Source organism: Trichechus manatus, unplaced genomic scaffold (genome assembly GCF_000243295.1).
Source record: "Trichechus manatus latirostris isolate Lorelei unplaced genomic scaffold, TriManLat1.0 scaffold00001, whole genome shotgun sequence".
NCBI classification, from domain to species: Eukaryota; Metazoa; Chordata; class Mammalia; order Sirenia; family Trichechidae; genus Trichechus; species Trichechus manatus.
The window spans coordinates 23,629,467-23,656,979 of NW_004443937.1; the positions used below are offsets into that span (position 1 = coordinate 23,629,467).

Consider the following 27,513-nt stretch of genomic DNA (forward strand, 5'->3'; position numbering starts at 1 on the left):
GGGAAGGAGGGGAGGTCCGGGAGGGGAAGGAGGAGGCTCCCTTGGTGATGGGCGTGGGAATAGTGTTGGGGATGGGGCCAGGTAAGGCAGGGGAAGAATCGGGAATGGGGATGGGTAAGGAGGGGGTAGGGTGCAGGAGGACAAGTGAAGGAGTCGGTGACGTGGGCTGGAACAGGAGGGGCTCAGCTCTGGGGAAGGGCTAGAGGTTTGGCGCTGGGGAGAGGGAGGAAGAAGTATGCGCTGCATGGTGACGAGAGGGTCTTTAAATCTCCCCGTAGGCCTCTGGCTTTTAACAAGACCCTGTGTCTCTTGTCTTGCCCAGCTGGTTTCTCTAGCTTTGGGTGGGCGGGCACGAACCAGTTGGTGTTTCTGGCTGCAAGATTATTTTCCCAAACCTCGCCGTGGGGAAGAGGGCATTCTAGGCTGGCACTGCTCCTTACCTCAACCCAGGACAAGTCCCTAACCTCTCAGAACGTCCGTCAGGTGGGCCCTTCTTGACCCCCTTCCCCAGCATGAAGATGGGATGAATTGAGGGATATGAAATGGCTTTGTAACCATGAAAAAGCTACCGGGCTGCAAAGGCCTGCCACAGCCCTGCCATGTTCTTGCTGGAGGACAGGGGAGGCATGGATAAGACACCCAAGCTTTCCATGACTGGGAAAACATGTTTGCTTTCACAGTTTAAGCTGGGGTGCAGTTCCAGCCGAGACTGCCTTACACGTGGCCTAGATGTCAATGTAAGGAGCTGCTAGGTGACACTTCCTCCTCTAGATCCCTGTCCCCTGCTGGCTGTCCTTGAGCTGGGCTGAGACAGAAGCCAGCAAAGGCTCAGCAGAGCTCAGTCTGTTGAGCTAGGCTGGATTCCCCATCACCCATGCTTGGAGAGTTACACTAAACCTACTGGAAGCTAACAGAGTAATAAGCAGAGGCCCTGGCTGATGAGGGGACAGACAACACGTCAGGGAGGGAGATCATAAGGATGGAATCGGTTTAGAATTCAGTCTCAGGGGCCGCTGTGCTGAAGAGGGAGTCAGAAGACGCCTTGAGGGGCTGTCACAGGAACTTAGAGTCTCTGGCAGAGTATGGGCCAGTTCAATACCCCAGCCCAAGTCTTCATGAGGCAAGAGCAGAGGGCCAGGTGGCTTCCAGAGGCTGGGGTGGGCTGGAGCACCTCTCTTTCCTTCTACCCTGCTGGGCACCACTGGGCCATTGGAGCGATGGGTGCCCACTATCATGAGCTGTGTTCACAGGGCATCTGGTCCCAAGGCTGGCCCTGCCTCCTTCAAGAGCTGGTGTGATGAGATGGGTCATGTCTCTGGTTAACAGTATTTACTATCCTACAGCAGATGACACCCTCTCAGCCCAAGGAAGCCGCCACCGGGAACACATCAGACTTTCCTCTCTGCCGATTTTTGGGGTGGAGTGAGAATGAGATGCATGTAAATAAGGACAAGCCCTGTGAGCCTGAAAGAGGAGGATCCCCAGGCCCATGGCTCTGGCCTTGGGAACACCAGGGCCAAGGCTAAGGGCAGGCATTTCTCCTCGGAACTTGGTGGGCCACAGCTGCAGGTGAGAGGTGGGAGATGGGCTGGCCCTAAAAGAGGGTGGTAGAAGGACCAGAAGTGGCCAGGGTAGGGATAGGGGCTCATCTTCTGGTCCTCTCACAAGCCATTCTTTGTTCCCTGGTGGGGCATGGGCCCTGAACTTGGCGAGATGCACTGGGCTCATTCTTCTCTTATTGACTCAGTGTCCAGGTGCTGAGCACCAGCCCACCGTGTGGGGCCTTTCAGGACCTGCTCTGCCTGTGACTAGTTGGGTCATCTGAAAGAAGTCATGAAACTTTGAGTCAATTTCCTCACCTGTCAAATGGGGTATCATTTCCTGCCCTGCCAGCTTCACAGGGTGGTGTGCATTGAAGGAGACTGGAGACAGGACAGGGCTGTAGACCATCCAGTCACGTGGCATTAGTGTGATTATTAACCAGGCTGGGTTCACCCTCCAGGAAGAGATAGGGTACTCTCTGGGAGGGAAGCTTGTGTGGGCTGGATGGAGCCAGCCTCCCCTCCTGGAGATGACTGTTCTGTATATGCCTTTTTGCCTTCAAGCCCCAGACCTTCCAGCAAGTTTGCCTTGCACTTATGATGGGCTCTCCCCACTGCCCCCCAGCCAAGTGAGGGGGAGACGGTAGGGCCAGAACTTTGATTCTCTTTAGCTTCCCTCCCAAGCCCAGCTGTGGACTTCTGACATTTCTTTCCAGGTCTCAGACTCATTATGGTCACAACAGCATGAGCTCAAGGATAAGGAAACCTCCTTGAGAGCAGGGTTGGGTCTCTGACTTCAACCCTCCAAGGCCACCTGCTGCCTGGGGCCTGTCTGGGCCCTGCCCTGAGGGCCACTGTTGGAGAAATGCTGCTGGAGAGGCGAGGGGCCTCAGCCAGACTAGGTAAGACTGCTCTCCATCAGGCCTTGGCCTCTATCCCTCAGAAATGGGTACCACGTGAAGAATTGTAAAGGGCATAATAGGACCCAGCGGTTGCCATTCAGAGCCTTCCCAAGAAATGCCGGATGTGCACTAATACTGTGATATCTGGGTCCCAAGGGCGGCAGAAACATAAGCATGTTTCGTTGCTTCTGTCCCTGCCGCCCTGAACAGATCTGAGGGCAGGGGCTGTGCCAGCCCATCTTTGTGTCCTCACAGCGGCCTGCACATGAGCCCCAGGTGAAGAATTCACATGGCATAATAGGACCCAGTGGCTGCCCTGGAGAAACTCACAACCTAGTTGGGAAGATAAGATGGACATATGACAAAAAGAAACCTAATTGCTAGGACGTACGAGGTCATTGCCAAAGAAGTGGTGTTGGGGGGCAGACGGTGGTCAAGGAGAGGAGGGGGCAGGGGCGGAGGGAGACTCCCTGGAGGAAGTGATTTGAACGAGGCGTGGGTGGATGGATGGATGGATGAGTGATGGACAGGTGGGTGGATGGACAGATGGAGGGGGTTGGTGGACGGATGGATGGATGCATGGACAGACAACGGATGAGCAGTTTTGGTGAGCAGAAGGATGAAGAGTGGGCATGCTAGGCCATGAGAAGGATGAAAGGCAAGACACAGAAGCAGTAAATCTGTGTGTTGGGGAGCATGAGTAAGATCAGAATGCTCAGGGCAGCTGAGAAGGGGTGAGGGGAAATCGGAATAAGACCAACAGGAGGGCTAGGGCTGGGCTGTGCTGGGGCAGACTCTAGCCAAGAAGAGTTTGACCAGGTAACACCCTTTCCCAGGGCTCGACCTGAGTCTTCCCTTTCCTAAGTCTCCTATGTCCAAAGGGAAGAATCTGGATGGCTGTACTAAGGAGCATCCTTAGCATTTTCACAGTCTCTCGAGTTCCGCTTTGGACCCAGATAGTTTCTTCTCAAGCTTCTCCAGCCATCCTGGAAGCAAAAGCCTGAGCTGCTTCTCCTGAATCTCCTAGGGCATGTTCCTCCTTTCCTGCTCTATTCACTGTAGTTTGGGGATGGAAAGGGACCCGTATGTGTCTCTCCCCACCTCTGCAGTGTCTGTTTGTCTGTTTTCATGTGCTTGCCCTTTGTCTCCTTGCCTAGACTAAGCTCCTTGACTGTGAATCTGGGGGCCCACACCTGTCTCCGTCACCCACCAAGCAAATCCTCAATACTTGTTGGCTAATTGACTTCCCTTCCCTCCAGGTGGTTCCTTTGTTCTCCCTTCTTCCACTTTATCTGATGGATCCCTGAATTCTTTCTCAGGAGTTGTGAGTTCTTGTCCTACCTCACCCTAGCTAGCTGGGAGGACTTGGTCAAGTTACTTGACTCCCAGGACCCCATTGTCACATTCTAGCCCCTTCCAGTGCCAGCTTCCTGTGGTTCTCTGATCACCCTACTTGCTGCCTGGGCCGGTCCCAAGATAACCCTGTCTGTCTGCTGGCTTGGCAGTCTTTACATCTGCAGGCCTTGTGCTCCCTGCGTGAGTGTCTGGTAACAGTGCCCTCCCTGGCTCTTGCTCAGAATACATGCTTTCCTTTACTGCCCTTTCTTTTTTCCGATTTTCTTTACCTATTATAATGGTGAAAGTGTAGAAAAATTATGAGTTTAAGTACTGTGCTTCCCTACTCCTGATATTTCAGGGAGCTCTCTCTGGTGTGACACTTGTGGCCTCTCTCTGACCTGTCACTCACTCTTGCCCAGGGCAAGAAAGGGCTTTGGAAAGCAAGTCCTGTCCTCCCTTCTCCCCCTCAGCATCCAGCCTGTCTAAAGAGACCATGACTTCTGCCCTTTTGTTCCCTGCTGTAGGTTTTACAGGAGCTAACCCATGGCAGCCCAGCACTGCCTATCACTGGGTGGTTATTGCCATCCAATCCTGGGATTCAGTGTTGGTAGCCCCACTTGCCTGCAGGTATCAGCCACGTTCACCAATACCGGCTTTTCTACATGATATTTTGGTCTCCCCATGTCTTATTTCTCAGTTGGTACAGAACTTGAGTGGAGAATTATACAATAGCTAAGACTTACCTGGAATTCCTGGGTGGTACAAATAGTTAACACTCTTGGTTAATGTGCTGGGCTGCTAATTGAAAGGTTGAAGTTTTGAGTCTATCCAAAGGCTCCTCAGAAGAAAGCCCTGGTGATCTACTTCCAAAAAATTAGCCATTAAAAACTCTATGGAGAATGTAATAAATCTATGTCAGTAAACTGTATATGAAGAAATTGTTGGGATGGCAATTTTTTTTATGTATATTTTTTCCAGAATTAAAAAAAAAAAAAACCCTATGGAGCACAGTTCTACTCTGATACATATGAGTCTCCATGAGTCAGAAATGACTCAATGGCAGCTGGTTTAGGAAGAGAGGCCTGGTGATCTACTTTTGAAAATCAACCATTGAAAACCCTATGGATCACAACAGTCCAGCTGGCAGCTGATCATGGGGACGGCAGAGAACTGGGCAGCATTTCATTCTGTTGTGCATGGGGGCGCCATGAGTCGGAGTCCGACTCGACAGCAGCTAACAACAACACTTACCTAGCTGAACACTGTATACACATTAATTTTATTCACATCACCATGAAATAGGTACTAGTAAAACCCTGGTGGCGCAGTGGTTAAGTGCTATGGCTGCTAACCAAAAGGTCGGCAGTTCAAATCCATCAGGCACTCCTTGGAAACTCTTTGGAGCGGTTCTACTCTGTCCTACAGGGTCGTTATGAGTTGGAATCAACTCCACGGCGATGGGCTTGGTTTTTTTATTTTATTACTCTATTTTATAGATAGGAAAGCTGAGGCACAGAGAGGCCACATAATTGCTTGTCAGTGGCAGAGGCAGGGTTTGGCCTCAGGCAGTCTGGCTCCAGAGACCACACTCTTGGCCCCAGCGCTTTATTGCCTCTTTAAAGAGGAGTGCCTTTTATTGAGTTTCCTCAAATCCCTATATAATCTCATGTTTTCCATCCAGAAATGTAAAGCTGATTTTATTTGTATCTTTTGGTTACAGATGGTTTGTTGTTGTCTTCTGTGTCTTGTTCAGATATTGAAGAAACCAAAGTTGAAAAGGAGGATTTGATTCTGGAACAAATGAATCCTAAAGGAGAATTCTCTGGAAGACTCCAGAGTGAGATTCCAGAGGGCTGTACATTTGGGGAAGCCAGAGAAGGAAGGCCCTGGGGAGCAGTACATTCAGAACAGCCTACAGACAAGCGAGTGAGGACAGACAAGCAGGCGTCAGACAGGCCCCAGCAGGAGAAAAGCAGCCCCTCCCAGGAGAGAGAGGCCTGAGCTGTAGGGAGCCTGGACGAAGAGTTCGTTCTAGCGCTCCCTGCAGGAATCTCTACGCATGCACTGAGTGTGGCAAGGCCTTCGGCCAGAGCTCCATGCTCATCATGCATCAGAGGATCCACATGGGGGAGAAGCCTTTTGGGTGCGGGGAGTGTGGGAACGCTGTCACACACAGCTCCTACCTGATCCGGCACCAGAGGATCCACACTGGGGAGAAGCCCTACATCTGTGGCACCTGCGGCAAGGCCTTCAATCAGGGCTCCAGCCACCGCGGTGTCCGCACTTGCGAGAAGCCCTACCAATGCCCGAATGCGGCAAGACCTTCAGCCGCAGCTCTCGCTTCCTGGTGCACCAGTGGACCCACACAGGCGAGAAGCCCTATCACTGCGCACAGTGTGGGAAGACCTTCAGCCAAAGCTCCCATCTCATCTTCCACCAGACCACTTGTGCCCGCAAGAAGCGCCAGTGGCCATCCCTGGTGAGAGCCCAGTGTTGATGGGGTCAGAGTGTCAGTTCCAATGCTGGCTCAAGTCATAGGAGGCTGAGCCTTGGTCATCAACCTGGCTCTGTGCCAGGAGCCACCAACAGGGCTAAGGCAGGTGCTGGTGAGATTCTCCCAGTGTCTTTGGAGAGACAAGATGCATACACAGAGACACACAAATGACGGAAGGACATTTAGGAGACACAAAGTGAAGAAGTGCCGAGGTGTGTGCAGAGAAAGTGGGATTGGCATAGAGGGGGACACTGGCCAAGGCCTCACTGGGTCGTCTCTGGGAGGATGGGGTGGCACTGGGCAGCTTAGGGAGGGAACTAGAATAAGCAAATGCCCAGGAGTGAGTCTAGGTGGGTCCCAGTGAGGGGAGACTGGCTATGGGGTCACTAGGAGTGGAAGAAGGAGCCCCGGTGGCACAGTGGTTAAGCACTCAAATGCTAACCGAAAGGTTGGTCATTTGAACCCACCAGTCTCTGGGAGAAAGATGTGGCAGTCTGCTTCCATAAAGATTACAGCCTTGGAAACCCTATGGGGCAGTTCTACTCTGTCCTGTAAGGTTGCTGTGAGTCAGAATCGACTCAATGACAATGGGAAGGAGTGGCAGGCCTGACATGAACGTGGGGAGGTGGGAGGGTTCGGGTCAAAAGCCCTGGTGTGTGGGTGCTGCAAACTGAAGCCAAAGTCCTGCCCACAGTACTGGGCTGCTGGTACTAGTGTGACCATGGCACGCTGGTTGCTTGGTCATGTTCATGCTGCATGAGTTGTAGGGTTCCGGTGAGTCCAAAACCCTTCCTAGCACAGGCTCCTTTTGTAAAGTGAAAGTTTTACAAATAAAGAGAATGCCTGTGCTCCCACTGTCATGAAGCAGTGTTTAGCTTAAAATGCCTGTGTGGCCTGATCTAGTAAACAAACACACAGTCCAGGGCGCCCAGTTGTCTCGCTCTCAGTGGTATCAGTTGGGGGCCTGGCAGGAGCTGTAGTTCCAGAGAGATGAGGCACTGCCGGAACTGAGGTGCCAAAGCTGGGAGGCAAGAGACAGAAGAAATGCCCCATCTCCTCATCCCTCCCTCTGCTGTTCCTCTGTGTGAGGCCTGAGGTAGATAGTTAATACCATTTTACAGAGGGGGATATCCACTGAGGCAGAGAGGTAGGTGATTGCCCATGGGTAAGTGGTAAGCAATGGAAAAGGGATTCAAACCCAGGCAGAGCAACTGCAGAGTCTGGCAAGGGGGTGGTGAGTGCCAGGCAAGACAGCAGTCAAAACTTCTGGGTGTTCCTGTTTTGTGGAGGGCCCCTGAAGCCCTAACTAAGCTGCTGAACAGAGGTGGGATGTCTTGGGGGATCCCTGAAAGGAGGGGCAAATGCTCATGTGCAACCATGCCCCATGTCTGAATGAAATGAGCGGTACCCACAACACACACTCTCCCTTGTGACTCTCACTGATACCCTACACTTCCATCTTCGGGGATTCTGCCCAATTCCATATCTCCAGCCCTTTCAATCTGACATCTCCATGGCCCGCTGAGGTGCTCCACAGGAAAGAATTCCCAGGACACCATAGAGTTAACATTCCCAACACCTGCCCCATCCTGATCCACCCCTCCCTCCTCTGTGTGTCCCTTCTCCCTCTGGGTCAACGCTGGCAATGTTCTAGACACCTGGGATAAGATCTTTAGAACTGTCCGTCTCTCCTTCCCTCCCTTGCTCTGCATACCCAGCTAATGATCATGTCCTGGGTGGATGGACATGCAGGTCACCTCCCTCCTTTCTCCCCATGGCTACCTCTCCCATTCCCATCTGTGCTACCCAGACCATCACGCTGGCCTCCCACCTCTTTGTGTTGCTCCAGATGGTCACCGCCCCCGCCATGCCTGTGGTGCCCATTCTTTAAGCAATGTGGGGCAGGAGTTGGGGAGAGCAGTTAAGGAGAGAGGACATACCAATAGCTGGGAACTTAGCTGAGCATGGTTAAAGAAACTAATACCCGCTCCTCCAAGCCAGTCCCCTAACCTGTGCCCTTGGTAATAATTCACATTGGTAAGAGGTAGAGTGGTGCAAACGGTCTGCATTTACCTACTAACCTAAAGGTTGGCAGTCTGAACCCACCCAGCAGTACCATGGAAGAAAAGCCCTGGTGATCTGCTTCCCTTAAGACTGTAGCCAAGAAAACCCTATATAGCACAGTTCTACTCTGTAACACATGGGGTTGCCGTGAGTTGGAATCGACTTGATGGCAACTGACAACAAGACGCAGGGTGTGGAAGTCAGATCCATATAAATTTGTCCTTTGACTTCTCCTTTGAACAGCTTATATAACATCTTACCAGTTCCCTCGTTAATGAGTTAAGCAAAATCTTTATAACTCATCTTCATTTTATACTTGTATGAGACATGATTTTAACTTTTTTTTTTAAAATTATCTTTTAACAAACCTCTCCTAAATTCCCTTGTAGACTGTTAGAAGTAAGCCTTATCCAAACCAGCAAGGCCCAAGGTAGTTGCTGAGTTGATACTGCAATCCCTGCCTGTCTGTAGTAGAGATTGTGCTAGCGATTGTGTTTGTCTGCCCAGCACGCTTGCCCATTTCCCTTCTGCTGACAGCCTCTGCATCATGTACACAGGGGAAGGATATGCTCCTGGTCTGGCCAATTTCATTACAGGCAGTCCCTGGGTTACAAACGAGATCTGTTCTAAGTCTGTCTTCAAGTCGAATTTGTAGGTAAATTGGAACAGGTACATATGGTTCTTATTTAGCATCGATCAAATGTTTGTCTTAGTATACAGTATATATTTTACCTTTCCATGCATATAAAGGAGCCCTGGCTGCGCAGTGGTTAAGAGCTCGGCTGCTAACCCAAAGGTCAGCACTTCAAATCCACCAGCCACTCCTTGGAAACCCTATAGGGCAGTTCTACTCTGTCCTATAGGGGTGCTATGAGTTGGAATCGACTTGACGGCAATGGGCAATGAGTATGCGTATAAAACACTCAAGAAACACTTCCAAACCAGGAAATGTTTTCATGAGCATCACAAAGTAGTGCATGTGTTCATTATTATGAACCATTGTATTTAACTCAAGTTTTTAAAACAGTAGACTTTATGGAAGTCCGTTCTTAAGTTGAATTGTCTGTAAGTCAGATGTTCATAACCAGGAGGGTTACCTGTACCCTATCCTCTTGGCAACTGTACTTGATTCAAGGGGTAGCATGCCACATAAACAGGGCCTCAGTTTAAAGGTAATCTCTTCTTGTATAAGTGGCAGATGACTCAGATTATTTTTTTTTTTTACACACACACATCTATATATCTGTATTCTTTTTAAGGAAAAGTCAACCCATATGGTCTAGAGGGGAGGGGATGGGCTCTAAGACCAGGACCTCAGCCCTAGCATCTCAGTGACTGGAGATGGAGAAGATGCTTTTGAAAACACCCCTCTAGCGGTGTCTAATGTTCAGGGGTTTGAAATTCTGGGAGACTCAGACTCCTTAACCCAGTGGACAGGATTTTATGTTTCACCTTAACTGCAATTCAGAGTTCAGATCTGTTAAGGTCCCTTTAATTCAGCATTCTGTCATGACTCATGATTCTGTATCCTTCTCTGCTTGGGTCATTTCCAAATTCAGCTAAGATTTGAAGAAGATATGACATTCTAAATTTCACTACTGCTCAGAGTGAGCCTTCTAAGCTCCCCAACGCTCTACATCTGACAAGTCACAAATCTTCAAAGCAGGTGGGATCTTACAAGAGTCTTAAGTTAAAAATTACTTGATACATAGAATTTCCTAATGAGTTTAAATTTACTCAGCATTGTAGAAATGAAGAGCTTCTCAGTTTCCTGTCAAAATGGAGGGAGGACCTTGCATAAAATCTGACTGGAGACACACATATAAAACAAAGACAAGCGGATAAAGCAACTTACAATCAGAAGTGAGTATGTGTATCTGGATTTCCAGCAGTGGAGAATAGTCCATACACTCTCACTCACTTCCTAGTATTTCTGAGATGTCACCCTGGGTAAGGCAAGCATACGAACATGGAACGTGGAACAGGATGAGCACTAAACTGCCTCATTAACGTGGGGCACTAACCCAGGGAGCTAACTGGGGTTTCTTCCAGGCATGAGTTGCCTGATGGAGAAAAAGATGGGAGCTCTGTTCAAAGGCTCTTCCACACTCACTACACTGATAGGGTTTCTCCCCAGTGTGGATTCTCTGATGCATAATAAGGAACGAGCTACAACTGAAGGCTTTGCACACTCATTACACTCAAAGGGCTTCTCCCCTGTGTGGATCTTCTGATGGACAGTGAGGCCGGAGCTCCAACTGAAGGCTCTGCCACACTCACCACATTCAAAAGTTTTCTCCCCAGTGTGGGTGCTCTGATGAACACTAAGATTTGAGATCTGGCTGAAGATCTGCCCACATTTTTGGCACTCAGGGTTTCTCACCAGTGTGGATCCCTGATGTCAGATGAGGTGGGACCTCTGACTGAAGCCTTTTCCAAACTCATTGCATAGGAAAAGTCTCTCCCCGGTGTGGATTCTCTGGTGCAGCGTGAGGTCTGCACTCTGGCCAGAGGCTTTTCCACACTCCTAATAGATAAAGGTTTCTCTCCTAGGTAGATTTTTGGTCCTCTTTCCCTGTCAAGGGTGCTTCCATCTGTGAGGGGAGCACATCTGGAAAACTTCTCCCTTCTGCTCTCTCTGGGTCCCTCCAGCCACCCTGCTGCCTCTCAGCATGCCCCCCACCTCCTGCGGTGTCTCTAAACCTGGCTGCCTGAGGGCAGCACTGGGAGGCCTCTCACGTGCTGCTCCCTTTGGATTCTCAGGTGTGAAATGCTTTCTGAGCCTAGATTAAAGCAGTTCTCAAATCCCTTACACTTCTGGCTTTTCTTCCCTGGGGTGATTTTTGCATCCTTGATTTCTGCTGGCTTTAAATTTCTGCTCTGTGTCCTCAACAGCTCCTTTGCAGGCTTTACATGATAAATTTTCAAACTGTTATTCCAATTTCTGAATCCTCCAGTCCTGCACTCTTGGGGATTGTTATGCTGAAGTTCTCTGGAGGTCGTTCTGGGTATCCTCTGATACTTTCTGCTCTGGAACCAATTCCTCAAACTCAGATTTGGCCTCCTAATCTAACAAAAGATACAGAAAATAGAAAGTCACCTATTTCTTATGATGGAGAGGGAAAACATCCTCAAGTGATACAAACATACTCTAGACATTCATGACATTCATGACATGTCTAAAGCATACCTACATTCCTAATGTGGCTGCCGAGTCCCTGGGTGGCACAAATCACTAAGTGCTTGGCTGCTAACTGAAAGGTTGGTGGCTCAAGTTCACCCAGAGGCACCTCAGAAGAAAGGCCTGACAAACTACTACTGAAAGATCATTGAAAACCCTATGGTGCACAGTTCTACTCTGATACACATGGGGTCACCGTGAGTGGGAACCAGTTTGCTCGCAGCTGGTTTGGTTTTTCGTTTGATGTAGCTGCAGAAAAAGCCAGGAGGCAGCCAGGAAGGGAGGGCGACCAGAGAGGCGTGGCAGCAAGGCTCAGCATCCACTGAAAGGATGGGAAGGTTCCTTTTCACCAGCGTGAGGCTCTGGTGGGTTATAAAGCCCTCCTGATTGAGGGCAGGGAACAGGCCACATTCTGGGGACTGCTCACACCTCTCCTCATCCATGTTCTTCTGTTTCTGAGCCAGGCTGTACCACAAAGAGCTGGGCAGCCTTCATGAGTGCTGCTCAATTCTGAAATAGCCCCCTGGAAATCAGGAGGCTGTCCTATAGCACGGGGAATTTGAGATGTACAGACTGGGGAAAATTTTCATATTTCTGCTAAAGGTGAGCTTGCTTGGAAAGGGAGGCTGTGCCTGGAGGCGGTGGCAATGGAACAGATCAGCTTCCCTTCTGGGGTTTTTTCCTTCCTGTTTTCTCATTCCTTCTCTCATGCATTCTTTCCCACCCCTATACTCTCCTCTTCTGCTTTCCTCCTCATTTTCCCTTCCTCAGCTTTGTCATTCTTTCCATTTCTCTCTAATTTCTATTTTCACTTTAAAACTTTTCTCTCATTCATGCGTCAGAACAAACTCTCATGACCTCTCATTCTCTTTCCCATCATTACTGAAGTCAGGCACACACATTCTTTGAAGAAAGTCCCTCACCCACTCAATCTGTTCAGACTTGATGAGCCTCAGAATTTGAAAACACTCCCAAATGTAGGGTATCCTCCTGAGCCCAAGGACAATGCAGAAAATGAGTTCTCAGAATTACTGTGAAGATGTATTTGGTTTGCAACTGTGTCCAGTCAACTAGGAAACATCTTATGTAGATAGAGGTAGAAGGAACCTCAGAAATCCCTAAGGCTGCAGACCCTTCCCAGCATGGAGGGTGAGCAAAGATCCCACTGCCTCTGCAGAGGCAGGGAACCCTGAAGGGCAGGGGTGGCGGGGACATACCCAGGTCATTCCCATCAAGTGCCAGCTTCACATTCTGAGGCTCTCAGAGCAGGTGCCAAATGGGGTCCAGGTGAGAAGCTGCTGCCACCAGGTAGAGATGGAAACTGTAGGCTCAGTCCCTGGGCTATTGTCACTGGCTCATGCCCAGCCCTGACCTGAAGACAGGCAGGTCTTCAAGGAGCTAAGCCAAATCTCAGAGGACAGATGACAGGAACTACTGTGCAGGTCAGAGGAGAGGAGAGGGGGTACTGGATTGCCTTTAATTCCCATGGCTAAGAAAGTCTGGGACTGAGACGAGGTTGGTGGTCCCTCTTCATTTCAGAGTAATAATGACATGGTGTGATGAAGTGACCTGCCCATGTTCCACAGCAGACAGATGGCGGAGCTGGGCCCAGAACCCAGGTCTCCTCCCTCCTGTGAACCTTAGAATCACAGTGCCTCTCAAGACCCTACCGTGTGGCTGTGCCCCTTTACCAAGGCCCTCAGGCTTCCTGCCACCCGTTTCTGCCCATGTCTGCCCCTGCCTCAGTGTTAGGTAGGGGCAGCCATCAGGCAACCAGCCTCAGAAAATCCTCTGGGAGGATGGGGCTTGAAAAAGGAATTTCCAAGAGCAGCTCTGCCTCTGAGACTATGGAGGGTGGTGAAATCAAGGAGAGAAGATGGAGATCCAGCTCTCATTAGAGGGTCAGGAACACTTGTCCTCTTTTCCCCAGGGAGTGGTGAGGATGGGAGGGAGGGCAAGGCCCGCTCTCAAGTTTGGTCCCAGGTTAACAAAGGGTATTAGCTAGCTAAGACTTGACCTGTCCCCCAGGAACTCAAAATCAAGTGGGTTGACAGTTATGTAAAGAGAGTACAAGTCAAAGTGAAATAAGGGAAGGCTAGAGAGCGAAAGACCCCCTACAGCTCAAGAGCAATTGCTTATGGGAGTTGGCATTTGGGCTAGGTCTTGAAAAGAGCTGGGGTTTCATAGTGTACAGAGAGCTTGGAGGTCAGACTTTCCAGTAAAGGCAGCAGGAAGAGCAAAGACCCAAAGGTGGAAAGCCAGAGTGTGTTGGAAGAGGACTGGCAATGTCACTTGGGGAGCAGTGGGAGATGAAGCTGAGAGCGGAGTCAAATCAAGTAGGGTCTGGAAAGCCTAGGCTGAGGCCTTCAAAGTTTATTTAAAAGGTCTGGAATTTGCACAGGGCAAGTTCTCGCTGGTGTCTGAACAACAGAGAGTGCACAGATTTGTGTTGTACCTTAGGGGGTCCCAGCCCACAGTTCACCTCCTGTAGCTCAAATGCTACCCTGGCCTATTGAGACCGGTCTGGAGATTACCCCCACCCACTCCTCCTACCCCCTGCCATCCTGGCCTGGGTCTTCACTTGGTCCCAGGCATCCCTGTTGTCCTCTTCCTGCTTCACTCTCCCAGGACCTGCCTCGATGAAATGGGCTCCCTCATTGCCATGACTGTCACCATAACCCTCACTCTGGTGAGGACCTTCCCTGCAAAACCTGAACTTCAGTGGCCCCTGGACTGGCAAGGAGTGGTCATCTAAGGAAAAAGGCATCAGAAACTGTTGCTGACAAGGAGAAATGGCTGGCCAGGGGCCCCCAGGGCTCTAGGCCCAGATAACCAAGGCCCTTCATCAGATGCTAGGCCCTGAATCTCAATTTCTAAAAGAGCTTATGACTGAAGCCACTCGTTGTCCACCAAAACTTTGCTTAGCAGAAGCCTCCCCCACCTTTTTTTAAATTTATAAATCTAGCACTCTTTCATAAATTTTAGTATATAAAATCGAGAGTTGCTCTGGTGAAAGCATGAGCCAGGGGCCTAGAATCTACCTGCTGAGGTGCCTGACAGCCCTCCAGGTTATCCCAGAGGCACCTCTGCAGATCACTGCTGGACTAGGTTCTCTCTCAAGTTCCTTCCAGCCCTCATTTTCTATGACTTCTAGAAAAAATTAAAAACAAAAACCTGGCTCAAGGATGACAGGACCCTTTGTGTATAAGATGCACCAATCAGCCCGCTAGGCAGACAGCCTCAGAGAACAGCAGATCTGGGTCTTGTCTTCTTTTCCACTGCCAAGGCTTGCTTTGGTTCCTAGTCCCACTGGGAGTCAGGAGCAAAGGGACAGGAGATTGGGGGAGCTGACACTACTGCTGCTACCAGAGACGAATGGGATGAGGAAGGCTGAGTGGGGTGGGGGGATCCACCCAGGGGAGGAAATTACGGTGACTCTAAAATTCCTGAATATTTGGACAAATGTTGGGAAGGATACAAGAAAACAATGGGAAACTTTCCCATCAATTCTCCCCACTTAGCTTTTCAAGCTGCTACCAGCAATGGCTGTCTATTCTTTCAGTTGTGTTCCCTCCAGGGTGACATGGTGAGAATTCTGTGGCCCATGCAGAGTAAGCTGTGGGGGGAGAATGAAGCTTCTGGGAAGAGGTGCTGATTGAGGAAAATTCTCAAAGGAGTAGGTGTCTATTTCCGTTCAAAGCCAAATCTCCCACTTGAGCTGTGGATCCCATCTCTCCAGATTTCTCAGAAAACTCCAGTAATGATCTACTTTTTCTCCCTCCTGTATTGCCAGTCACTCACTCTCTCCTCCTTCCTGGCTGCCTATAAGCATGCTCAAATCTCACCCATTCTAAAACAACCCTCCCTTGACACTTGTTCCTCTCAAGCTAGGGCCTCATCTCTTCCCCACCCTTTGGAAAGAATAGTTTGTACTTCTCTTTCAGGCATCCCTCAACCAACTGCAAACTGTCTGTAGCTCCAGCCACTCGAAAGAAACTATTAGAAGGTTGCCAGTGCCTGCTTAATTATCAAGTCTAAAGGTCACTTTTCAGTCCTCCCATTACTTGACCCTTCTGCAGTATATACACCATGGTATTCCCCAAAACTGCTTTGTTGACTCCCATGCACTGGCATCACAGTACCCCTAGGATGCATTCTTAACTCGCTTTTTTTTTTCTCACTCTGTATAGGATCTCACTAGTGAGAGGCTAAAAACTCAGTACCTTAGGGGACCAGGCAGCTACTTTAAAGGAACAAAACAAGCAGGGCTGTATATAGAACACGAGGGAGTGGTGAGGATTGAGATGAACTGGAGTGCATGCCCATTGAAAGGGGGCGCGTGTTGCTTCATCTGGCACACAAATGCCCTGAGGCAATGTGAGCCAAATATTGCCAGATCTTCCAGCTTCTAAAGAAACACCACAAATGTAGATTTGTATATATTGCTGTTTAGTTGATGTCGAGTTGATTCTGACTCATGGCAACCCCATGTGTGTGAAGTAGAACTGTTCCATAGGGTTCTCAAGGCTGATGTTTCAGAATCAGATTGCCAGGCCTTTATTCTGAGTCACCTCTGGGTGGGTTTGAACTGCCAACTTTTGGGCAGTCAAACCTTAACCATTTGTGCCACCCAGGGGTCCATTAGATTTGTATATAGCATCTCATAATGAAAAGTTGGAAACTAACTCAATTAAAAAAAAAAAACTGTGCAGGCCACATCACATCTATGAGTCTGATCCAACCCATGAGCCTCTAATTTGTGATCTCTGCCCTAAAGATTTCATTCACTCTCCTGGTTATAACCATCACCTATTAATTATGACTTCCAAATCTGACATCTGATCAACCTTTTCCTTAGCCCCAAAGACATCTAGCCAATGCCTTCTGGAAAGTGCCATCACTAAATGTGTTCAGAGCTAAGCTGATTATCTTCCCCCAAAAAACCCATTCCTTTTATGTTCTTGTCTCAGTTAATGGCACCCTCATCCATCCTGTCACAAGCTGCAAACCGGACGGATTCCTTACCCTCTCCCTCTCCCTTGCCCTTAAATCACAAGTCCTCTTTACAGCACAGTGGTTAAGGGCAGACTCTGGAGCCACACTGCTGGGGTTTCTATCCAGGCTCTACCACTTACTAGTTGTTTGACCTTAGGCAAATTAACCTCTCTGAGCTTCAACGTCTTCATATGGAAATAATATCTACCTCAAAGGGTTGTGAGGATTAATGAATCAAGCATTTAGAACAGTGCCTGGCACACACTAAACTTTACGCCGGCATTTGTTAACATTTTACCTCTTTGCTGTTGTTGTTAGGTGCTGTAGAGTCGGTTCCAACTCATAGTGACCCTGTGTACAACAGAACAAAACACTGCCCGGTTCTGTGCCATCCTCACAATCGTTGTTATGCTTGAGCCCACTGTTGCAACCACTGTGTCAATCCATCTTGGCGAGGGTCTTCCTTGTTTTCTCTGACCCTCTACTTTACCAAGCATGAGATTTCACTAGAGCAGGGGTTGGAATTCTGTGATAAGCCAGATAGTAAATATTTTAGGCTTTGTGAACCATAAGATCTCTGTCAACTAGTCAACTCTGACATTGTAGTGTGAAAGCAGGTATAGACAATAAGTAAACAAATAAGCATGGCCGCGTTCCAATGAAACTTTATTTTCCAAAAAGAGGCAGTGGGCCAGGTCTGATCCACAGCTATACATTGCCAATCCCTGCACTAGAGAAGCAACATGCAATTCTGTGCATGTGTATTGTGTATTTCATGTACTCAGCTGCCATGCAACATACATACCTGTATTGCACACTTCATATCATTTTCCTGGAAGGTAAGCTGAGTTACCAACAGTTGCAGTTCATGGAGAGAAGTCGTAATACAGTGCTGGGCAGTGAGCACACTACATATACCCTGAAGTGGGAAGAAAAGTGAGGTAACAGCTATTTATTTATTTATTTTGTTGTGCTTTAGGTAAAGGTTTTACAGAATAGATTAGTTTCCCATTCAATAGTTTATATACAAATTGTTCCATGACTTAGGTTGCCCTCCCTTCAATGTATCAGCACTCTCTCCATTACCACCCTGAGTTCCCCACTTCCATTTGTCTGGTTTTCCTGCCTTCTCATCCTTGCTTTTGGTCATATGTTGTCCTTTTGGTCTCACATAGATGATTGTTCTAAGGAGCATTTTCCTAACGGGTGTTATTATTTATAAGCCTGTCTATTTGGCTGAAAGGTGATCTCTGGGAATGGAACAGCTGTTTATTTTTCAGAGATAAACTTACACCTCTGTGCTGTTTTCTTTTCATAACCTGCTGGTGGGAGGAAAACTAGATGCATTTCTATCTATTGTAGAGAAGGGACATAGATCTCTGTGTAGTGTCTCGTTTTTACAACTTTCTTGGGAAGAATGCTGAGTTATCAAGAATTACTTGCTGGACAGGGTGCTGGGTCGGAGTCAGAAGGGGCCATCTCAGTGCTTTGAGCACATTCTTATCTGTGTGTTGTACAGTGCTGAATGGTCCAAAACCTAGATCAAGCATGTTTTTATTTATCAACCAAGCAGGAGCCCAAAGAAAAAGAAAAAAATTTAAAAGAATTTCATATTTCAAAAAAACGCATTCAAGCAGTTATCAGGAGAAAATTCAGAACTTGACTGAATTCTTTAAACTTATGGTTATTATTTTATTTTTAGAAGTGAAAGTTTTTTATAAACCATAAGGCAGTGTGCAAAACCCAGTTAGTATTTTGTGTGTGTCTTGTAAATACATATATGACAAAACATTTGCCATTTCAACACTCTTCACGTGTATAATTCGGTGACATTAATAATGTTTGTCATGTTTTTCAATCATCACCATTATTCATTTCTAATTTCTTCTGTCATTCTTAACAGAAGCTCAGTGTCCCCTGAGCAATGAATTCCCTTTTGCACCCCCCTTACCCCGTTAGTATTCTTTTTTATTGTTGTGCTTTAAGTGAAAGTTTACAATTCAGGTTAGTCTCTTATACAAACATTTCTACATACATTGTTATGTGACCTTAGTTGCTCTCCCTATACTGTGACAGCACACTCCCTTCTTTCCACCCTGGATTTCCCGTGTCCATGCAACCAGCTCCTGACCCTCTCTGCCTTCTCATCTTGCCTACAGACAGAAGCTGCCCATTTAGTCTCATGTATCTAGTTGAGCTAAGAAGCACACTCTTCACAAGTATCATTTTATGTCCCATACTCGTCTAATCTTTGTCTGAAGAGTGGGCCTCGGGAATTGTTTTACTTTTGGGCTAACAGAGTCTAGGGGCCATGTCTTCCGGGGTTCCTCCAGTCTCAGTCAGACCATTAAGTCTGGTCTTTTTACTAGAATTTGAGTTCTGCGCCCCACTTTTCTCCTGCTCTGTCAGGGACTCTGTTGTGTTCCCTGTCAGGGCAGTCATTGGTGGTAGCCAGGCACCATCTAGTTCTTCTGGCCTCAGGCTGATGAAGTCTCTGGTTTATGTGGCCCTTTCTGTTTCTTGGGCTAATACTTTTCCTTGTGTCTTTGGTGTTCTTCATTCTCCTTTGCTCCAGGTGGGTTGGGACAAATTGATGCATCTTAGATGGCTTCTCACTAGCTTTTAAGACCCCAGACACCACTCACCAAAGTGGGATGCAGAACATTCTCTTAATAAACCTTGTTATGCCGATTGACCTAGATGTCCCCTGAAACCATGGTCCCCAGAACTTTGCCCTTATTATTATTTTCTAATTGTGTATAGAGGTTCGGGGTGGCACCCTATCTTTCAATGCTTAAGGCCTCAAAAAGTCTTCTTAGTCTTGCACTGACTGTGTATTCTGTGTTCTCTCCTTGAGGGGAAGAGCTGAGTTACTAAGGGTATGTATCTCACTTAGAACAATATATAGTGCTAACAGTGTGCTCTGCATGTAACCTGCTTTGACAAAAAACTGAGCTTCCAGTTGTTATGGGTTGAAATTGTGTCTCCCTAAAATTGTGTTCTATATCCTAACCTCTATGCCTGTGGTTATAATCTCACTGGGATTATATAATCACCAGCCTCATAACTGTGTTCCAGGAAGGAAGGCAATTGCCAACTGAATCTGTTCTTTTTAAATAGGAAAACAGCAGCTTTCCTGTAAGCCCCATCCAGAAGTGCTCCATTTATATTGCTCAGGCCAGAACTGGGTCACATGGCCATCTCTAGCTTCAAAGGAGCTTGAGAAATCATGTTTCAATATGGGCACAGTGCCAGCCTGAACAAAAATGGGGTTTGATTAGGAAGGAAGATGAGAATGGATATTTTATAGGCAACTTGCAGTGTTTACCATAAGATCTTTGGTAAAATGGTTATCATTGTATCTGAAATTTGTGTATGTTGACCTGGTCACCTTAGAGATGGTGTAAGAAAAATGGAAAAGCCCTAGACAAGGAAAGCTGAAACGATGGGAAGGGGAGGGGAATGGTCTGCTGTAGCTCACAAACGTCACTGGGTTTGGAGTTGGAAGTTCTGGCTTTCTCATTAATGTACAGTGTGATGTTGGTTTAATCACCTAAGCCTGTTTTGTCTTTAAAATGTGGACAGAATGTCAGAAAGAAAGGGAGAATGATGTGAGTAATTAACTATGAATGATACCAGTAGTTGTATCTTGCATAGAAAAGCTACAGATTATCTCTGTGCCATATTCTTCATGTAATATCTTTGGCGGGGTAAATATGATTTACCCGAAGTTTTTATTTCACATGAAGTAACATTTATCTCAGAGGAACACTGGTGGTGCAACAGTTATGTGCTGGGGTGCTATCTGAAAGGTCGGCGGTTTGAACCCACCCAGCAGCTCCATAGGAGAAAAGACCTGGTGATCTGCTTCTGTAGAGAGCACAATCTAGGAAATCCTATGGGGCAATTCTACTCTGTCCTATAGGGTCGCTATGAGTCAGAATGTCAGTCACTGTTTTAGGTGCTGGAGATACAGTGTGAACAAGACGGACAAGGTCCCTCCTTCATGAAGCTTACATTCTACTGAGGGAGACAGCAGTTGTACAGAGTGAGGTGAAGAGATGGGAATATGCTAGCTAGGTGGTCCTTTCTTTCAAGTGTACAGAGAACTTATTTTCTGGATTTAATCTATGGCACTTGCATTCTTCAGTTTCTCAAAAATGCAAAGAATTTGAACTTTAATTTTTGCATTGGATTAATGAATTCAACAAGTATTTATTGAATGTCTTCTCTGCCAGGCAGTGTGTAAACACTGGAATATAATGGTAAATAAGAGCTCCATATGCCTGGATAGAGTTGTATAAACATGAGTCAGGTCCTTCACAATTGCCCTTGGGTAGAATTAACATATCTCCCTGATTACCTATTGAAAGTGGATACGTGTGTGTTATATTAAAGGGATCAGTAAATAGGGGGCAGCTAGAGCTAGAATTGCTCAGAATGGGTAATAATGGAGTGTAAAGACTAATGAAGGCAATAGGCGAAGTGGTCAAATGAGGACCGGCCCTGGGCTTTGAAGAAACACTATGACTTGGATGGCTAAAATGGGGAGAGGATAAAGGGGAAAGAGAATATTCCAGAGGGACAAATCCTGGAAAAAAGATTCAGGATCAGGACCAGGAAAGCGATTTCAGGGCGCCAGTGGGAACTCGGTTATGTAGAGGAGAATGTGTTATCATAGCCGAATTATAGATGTTGCTAGTTGCGGTCAGTTTGTGTGGGCCTACACTGGGAGTTAGTCTTTTATTCTAACTATTTAGGGGATTATTCAAGGTTCTTAATCAGGGGCTGTGAGCTCACAAAATAATTATAAGCAGATGGAACATATTAGTCCCTTGCCGAGATGGCCAATTCTGACTCCTACTCAGCACTCTTTCCATACCTAATGCCCCCATCTCAAGTGTCCTTAGGGGATGAGGTAGTCACTGTTTTCCGGGTCACGGTGGTCTTTGATGGGATCTCCGGGCTTGGAGGGAAATGGGACCTGGCTCGCCTTCTCAGAGGATCGCAGCGAGATGCTCCTACCGCTTCCTAGAGAAGCAGCGGACGGAGGCACGAAAGGTGGAGCGCGCGGCCGCTTGTGACGCAGTACCGGCCGCGCCACTGCTTTTCCGGCTGTGGAGGGTTTGGCCTGCTGCTTGGGCTTCCGTGCGCTTCGGGGACCGCACTCGCCAGTTCCGGCCCCGCGGGGAGCCTCCGGATCTCTCGGTGAGCGGGCTGGGCCCTGGGGAAGGAAAAGGAGGGGTTCCAAGCGGGAGCTACCTGTCCGTGCGGCCCGAGACGCGGGCTCTCCCGGCCTGCAGCCTCAGCACTGCAGTCCCCAGGGCCCATCACAGGGCCCGGCACAGAGGAGATGTCTAATAAAATGTTATGGAGAAATGAATAAATGATGATTGAGTGATGAGCGAATGAACAAAGGATAGGAGCCGTGTCCAGAAAAGAAATTCCCGGGCTGCGTCAGATTTCTGAGTCCGGATACCAGCGTTTTCCTCTCGCCGTGCCCAACCCCAGCTCATCCTGCGGCTCAGACACTTGTTTAGGAACCGCCGGCTTAGGAGACGGCGTATAAAGTGCACTAGGCTGGGAGTCTCAAGACCAGGGTTAGAATTCCCGAGTACACAGTCTGTTTCTAGATCTCTAAGTTGGATTGTCTAGTAGTCCATGCCTGGCTTTCTTCACTGGTACTCCATTGATAGGATGTATGTGGTAGCATGTATGCCAACAAAATGCTACTGAATGTATTTGCCAAACATACAGAACTCAGGGGCGTGTTACAAAATGAATGACGTTGTAGCCTGCCAAATTGGAAGGTACTCCCAGTCTAGTGCTGGGAACAGATAGTTGTGATAATACGTAAAAGTACATTTATTTAGCATTTACCATGTGCCAAGCGAGGAGCCCTGGCTGCTAACTGAAAGGTCGGCAGTTAGAACCCAACAGCCCAACAGCGGCTCTGCAGAAGAAAAGAGCAGGCAACCTGCTCCCGTAAAGATTTCAGCATAGGAAACCCTATGGGGCGGTTCTACTTTTTAAAATAGAGTCGTTGTGACCCCTGGTGGCGCAGTGGTTAAGCGCTCCGCGGCTAACTGAAAGGTCGGTGATTGGAACCCACCAGCTGCTCCTTGGGAGACAGATGTGGCAGTCAGGGTCCATGAAGATTACAGCCTTGGAAACCCCATGGGGCAGTCCTCCTCTGTCCTTGGTAACCCCATGGGGGCAGTTTTCCTCTGTCTTATAGTGTCGCTATGAGTCGGAATCAACTCATTGGTGGTTGGTTTCTGAGGCGGAATGGCACAGAACATGTGCCAGGCAGTGTTCGGAGCAGTTGTACTAATTTATTTAATCTTCACAACAATCTATGACCTGTAGTTTTTAATGAAGAAGTTGAGGCACAGAGAGAATAGATAACTTGTCAAAGTGCCCACTGCTGCTAAGTGACCTAAGGCTGCAGAAGTGGTAGGTACAAGACGCTTCCTATAAATTAACTGGTTTAATCAGGGAGTCACAGAATGTTAGAGTTGGAAGGACTCATAGATATTATCTAATCGGTCACCTTTTTCAGATCACTACCCTGTCATATAGGCCCACTCACCTGGGCTGTGGCAGAGCAAAGTTTCCTGAGCGGAGTCCAGTCCATTTTCATCTTATTCAGAATGGGAGGCCAATACCATATATCCACTGGCTCTTTCTTTTTTTAAATAGCTATTTTTTCTGTTTACAAAAGTAATGCATGTTTTTTGTAGGAAAAGTGAAATGTATAGAAGAGCATAAAGTACAAGGCAAAGTCATCTGTTAACTGACTTAGAGATAAGTGTGTTAACATTTTGGTGGGTTTTCTTCCTGTCCTTTTTTATGAGTGTGTTTTGTCTATATCTGTGTATTAGTAAGTTAGTGCTAGTATATGTGTGTATCTTTTTTGTTTACAGTGTTTTATATCATCCTGTTGTAACTTAGTGTATTTTCTCATGAATATTCTTAGAAGACATGACTTTCAATAGCTTCATAATATTCTATCATATTGATGTGCCATCATCGGTATGCCTGTTTACATTTACCTGGTTTTTACAATTGTAGTAATGATGTGATCTTTGTATATAAATCTCTGTGCCCATTTCTCACTGTTTTTTTGTTTTTTTTTTTTTGCTTTTTCCTCTGATTACAGAGATTATTCATTTTTGTGGGAAAACTTTCAAACATTATAAAAATGCCTTAAAGCAAAAGTATACCATAACGTTATCTCTTAGAGATGATCACAGTTAACAATTTGATGTATATTCTTAGAGGTTTAAAAAATTACAAAATAAAATGTAGGTAATATAGGAAGTTTCAGAAATATCGGAGAAAAACATTCAGAATTCACATGACACCACAATGATGGTTATTTTCCTTTCTTGATCTCATTCATTTGCATATTTCAACATACATATGTTGCACTTCAAAATTTTAATATCCTGTTTTTTTTTCACTTACATTAAAATATAAATATTTTCCCAAATGGTCATATATTTTCATTTTTAATTATTTTAATGGCTATGTTATTGTCTACCAAGTGGAAGTACTGTAATCTGCTAAACCTCACTGTTCAACAATAAAATGATGATAATTTCCAACAACACTGTAGGGGAATTTTTTTGTGTGTGTGCCTTAGGTGAAAGTTTACAGCTCAAGTTAATTTCTCATACAAAAATTTATATGCATATTGTTGTGTGACACTAGTTACAGTCCCTGTATGTGACAGCACACTCCCCCTTTCCATCCCGGGTTTCCCGTGTCCCTCCAACCAGCTCCTGTCCCTTCCCACCTTCTCATCCTGCCTCCAGACAGGAGCCACCCATTTGTTCTCATGTATCTGCTTGAACGAAGAAGCACATTCTTCACAAGTATTATTTTATGTTTTATAGTCCAGTCTAATCTTTGTTGGAAGAGTGGGCTTTGGGCATGGTTTTAGTTCTGGGTTAACAGAGTGCCCAGGGGTCGTGGCTTCAGCGTTCCTCTAGTCTCGGTCAGACTGCTAAGTCTGGTTTTTTACATGAATTTGAATTCTGCTCCATACTTTTCTCCTGCTCCGTGAGGGACTCTTATAGGGGGTATTTTTAATAGGTAACAAAATAATTTAGTTTTTTTCCTTTTGGGGAAGTTACTTCTCTTTCTGAGAAGGTTCTAGTAGTAGAATTAGTGGGTCAAAAGATATAGGGATTTTTATGACATACTGATAGCTTTGAAGAGTTTCTGAGAGACATTGAAAGTGTTGCGCATACTGAATGTGTCTTCTGTTGTGTATCATGACATCCCAACTACAACTCATATATTTTGCCAAATTACCTCAGAAGGATGTTACCAGTTTACATTCCCACCAGTGGTATATGAAAAGTTCTTTCCTTGCACCTTTGCTGGTCTTGAATTTTAGCGTTAAAAATAAGATTCCTAATTTGATGTTAAAATTTACAGTAGTTTCAGTGCCCATTTCCTTGATTACCACAGAGATGGAACTTTGTCTTGATATGTTTATTGGTCTTTTGTCATTCTTGGTGTATTTGTTGTACTTTTCTACTTTTCTATCAGTTCACCTTTTTGCTAACTCATTTATAAAAACCCTGTATATATTAGATCTATCTACTTGATAGATAAATCAAAGATACTTTTCCTAGCTTGTTTGTCTTTTAATTTTATCTGTGAGTATTTTGGATATATAGAATTTTTTTTTCTTTGGCCAGATTTATCCATTTTGTCCTTTGTGGCTTGTGCTTTTTTGCATAATGCTTAGAAAAGTCTACCCTAACCTCATAATTAAACAATCATTTGTGGTTTCATTTTTTATACTTAACTCTTTTATCAGTTTGGGTTTGTTTTGGTGTGTGGACTGAGGTAGGACCCTCATTAAGTGTTTTTTTCCAAGTAGTTAAGCAACAGTCCCAGCGCAATTTATAAATAATCTTTTTTTTAATTACCATACATATCAACTTTATCATATATTAAATTATTTTGTTTAGCTCTTTACAGGATTTGGAATCTGTTAAATCAAAACCATAGTTAAACTTCAGTTTAAACATGTAGACTCACTTTTGAGGTTTTCCTATCCACACTCCTTTGATAATTTTACCTGTTACTGCCATGATTTCAATTATTGACTTTATGCCAAAATTGGATAAATGTTTTCAGCCCACTCCTCTCTCCTCCACTCTAGACATGTATGTTTTGCTCTCAACTTGGATCTTTCCAAACTAAATGCATTTTCTTCCTCCTGAAACCAGTGTTCCCACGCTCACTAAAGGGCACTGTCTTCAACTTGCTTAAGCCAAAAGCTGGTAAATTACCCTTAACTCCTTCCTCGTGGAGCTCCCCTCAACATCCAGCCAGGCCAGCTGATTCTGTCTCTTAGTCTAGTCCCCTTACTGGATTACTGAAACAACTTCCTGAGAGGTCTTCCAGTGTTCATCTTGCCCTCTCCACCCCCAACCCCTTACACACAATCCATTCTCTGCACTACAGGCAGAGGGATTTTTTTTTCTTACAATTTCCCTTTTCAAACCTTTTCATGTCCCTTCTGTGGCTTTCTGCTGCTTCTAAAGTAAAGTCCTTAAAATGGCTTGCAGGGTTCTATATGATCTAGTCTTTGCTTGGCTGGGGCTTCATGTCTTATTTCTGGTGCTTAATACTTTGGCCTTACTGGCTCTCTTTCATTCTTCCAAAGTGCTAACCTTGATTTCTTTTGTACATTATGTTCTATCTCTCTGGTATATTCTTTTCTCTCTTCACCTGTCTAATGCCTATTTATCCCTTCTTTAGAGAGGCTTAATTTCCCAGACTAGGTCTGGTCCCCTCTCCCCTACATTCTATAGCACCCCATACTTCTGCTTTTGTAACTCTTAACTACTTTTTTAATTACAGAATTAATGTCTTTGGCTACGACGTAAGCTTCAGGCAGGGAGGGGCATGTCCTACTTATTCTCTAGTGTCTAGCACTGTTACACCCAAACCTCACTCTACTGCATGAGTCTCTGTAGGGTTGTATGGTAGCTGGCAGGTCCCCCTTATGCCCTGTTATGGATTGAATTGTGTCCCCCAAAAATGTGTGTCATCTTGGTTAGACCATGATTCTCAGTATTGTGTGGTCGTCCACCATTTTGTGATCTGATGTGATCATCCTGTATGTTGTAAATCCTAACCTCTATGATTTTAATGAGGCAGGATTAGACGCGGTTATGTTAATTAGGCAGGACTCAATCTACAGGATTAGGTTGTATCTTGAGTCAATCTCTTTTGAGATATAAAAGAGAATCAGGGAGCAGGGAGACCTCATACCACCAAGAAAGAAGCACCAGGAGCAGTGCGCATCCTTTGCATCTGGGGTCCCTGTGCTGAGAAGCTCTTAGATCTGGGGAAGAGTGATGAAAAGGACCTTCCCCCAGAACTGACAGAGAGAGAAAGCCTTCCCTGGGACCTGGCACCCTGAATTTAGAGTTCTAGCCTCCTAGACTATGAGAGAATAATTTTCTGTTTGTTAAAGCCATCCACTTGTGGTATTTCTGTTATAGCAGAACTAAGACATGCCCTTTCTGTGGAAGAGGATCAGGAAGTCCCAGATAGGGTCCTCTTAGATCTTCAGAATAAAATGGAGTGGCACAGACTTTAATGAGAAGACTATAGGACCAGCCTCATTATGTATTTTAACTTCCTCATTCTATTCTTCCATACCTTCAGAGCCTTCGACTCTGATAAGAATCCATTTCTCCATCTTCTTTCTTCCTTGAAATAATATTACTGATTCTTTTCACTTCAAGGTTATATGGAGAGACATTTCAAACACCAGGGTTTACAGAAATTCTCTATACTATCTTTACAACTTTTTGTAAGTAAAAAATTATTTCAAAATTAAAATTTTTTTGTTTAAAACAGCAGCCTACTACCAGGGCCTCCACCGGACTGAGTCCAGTACAGCTAGATGGTGCCCGGCTACCACCACTGACTGCTCTGACCAGGATCACAACAGAGGGTTCT

General features: G+C 46.2%; 1 protein-coding gene across 1 annotated transcript in view; it reads left to right on the forward strand.

Moving 5' to 3' along the window:
• The window catches only part of LOC101359063 (zinc finger protein 501), a 68,170-nt gene that overhangs the window by 24,762 nt on the left and 15,895 nt on the right, over positions 1-27,513 (forward strand). The window contains exon 1 of the mRNA XM_012554335.2: positions 21,623-21,723. The gene's annotated coding sequence lies outside the window, so the exon portion shown is untranslated. Of the gene's footprint in view, positions 21,724-27,513 lie in introns of the transcript that reaches the window.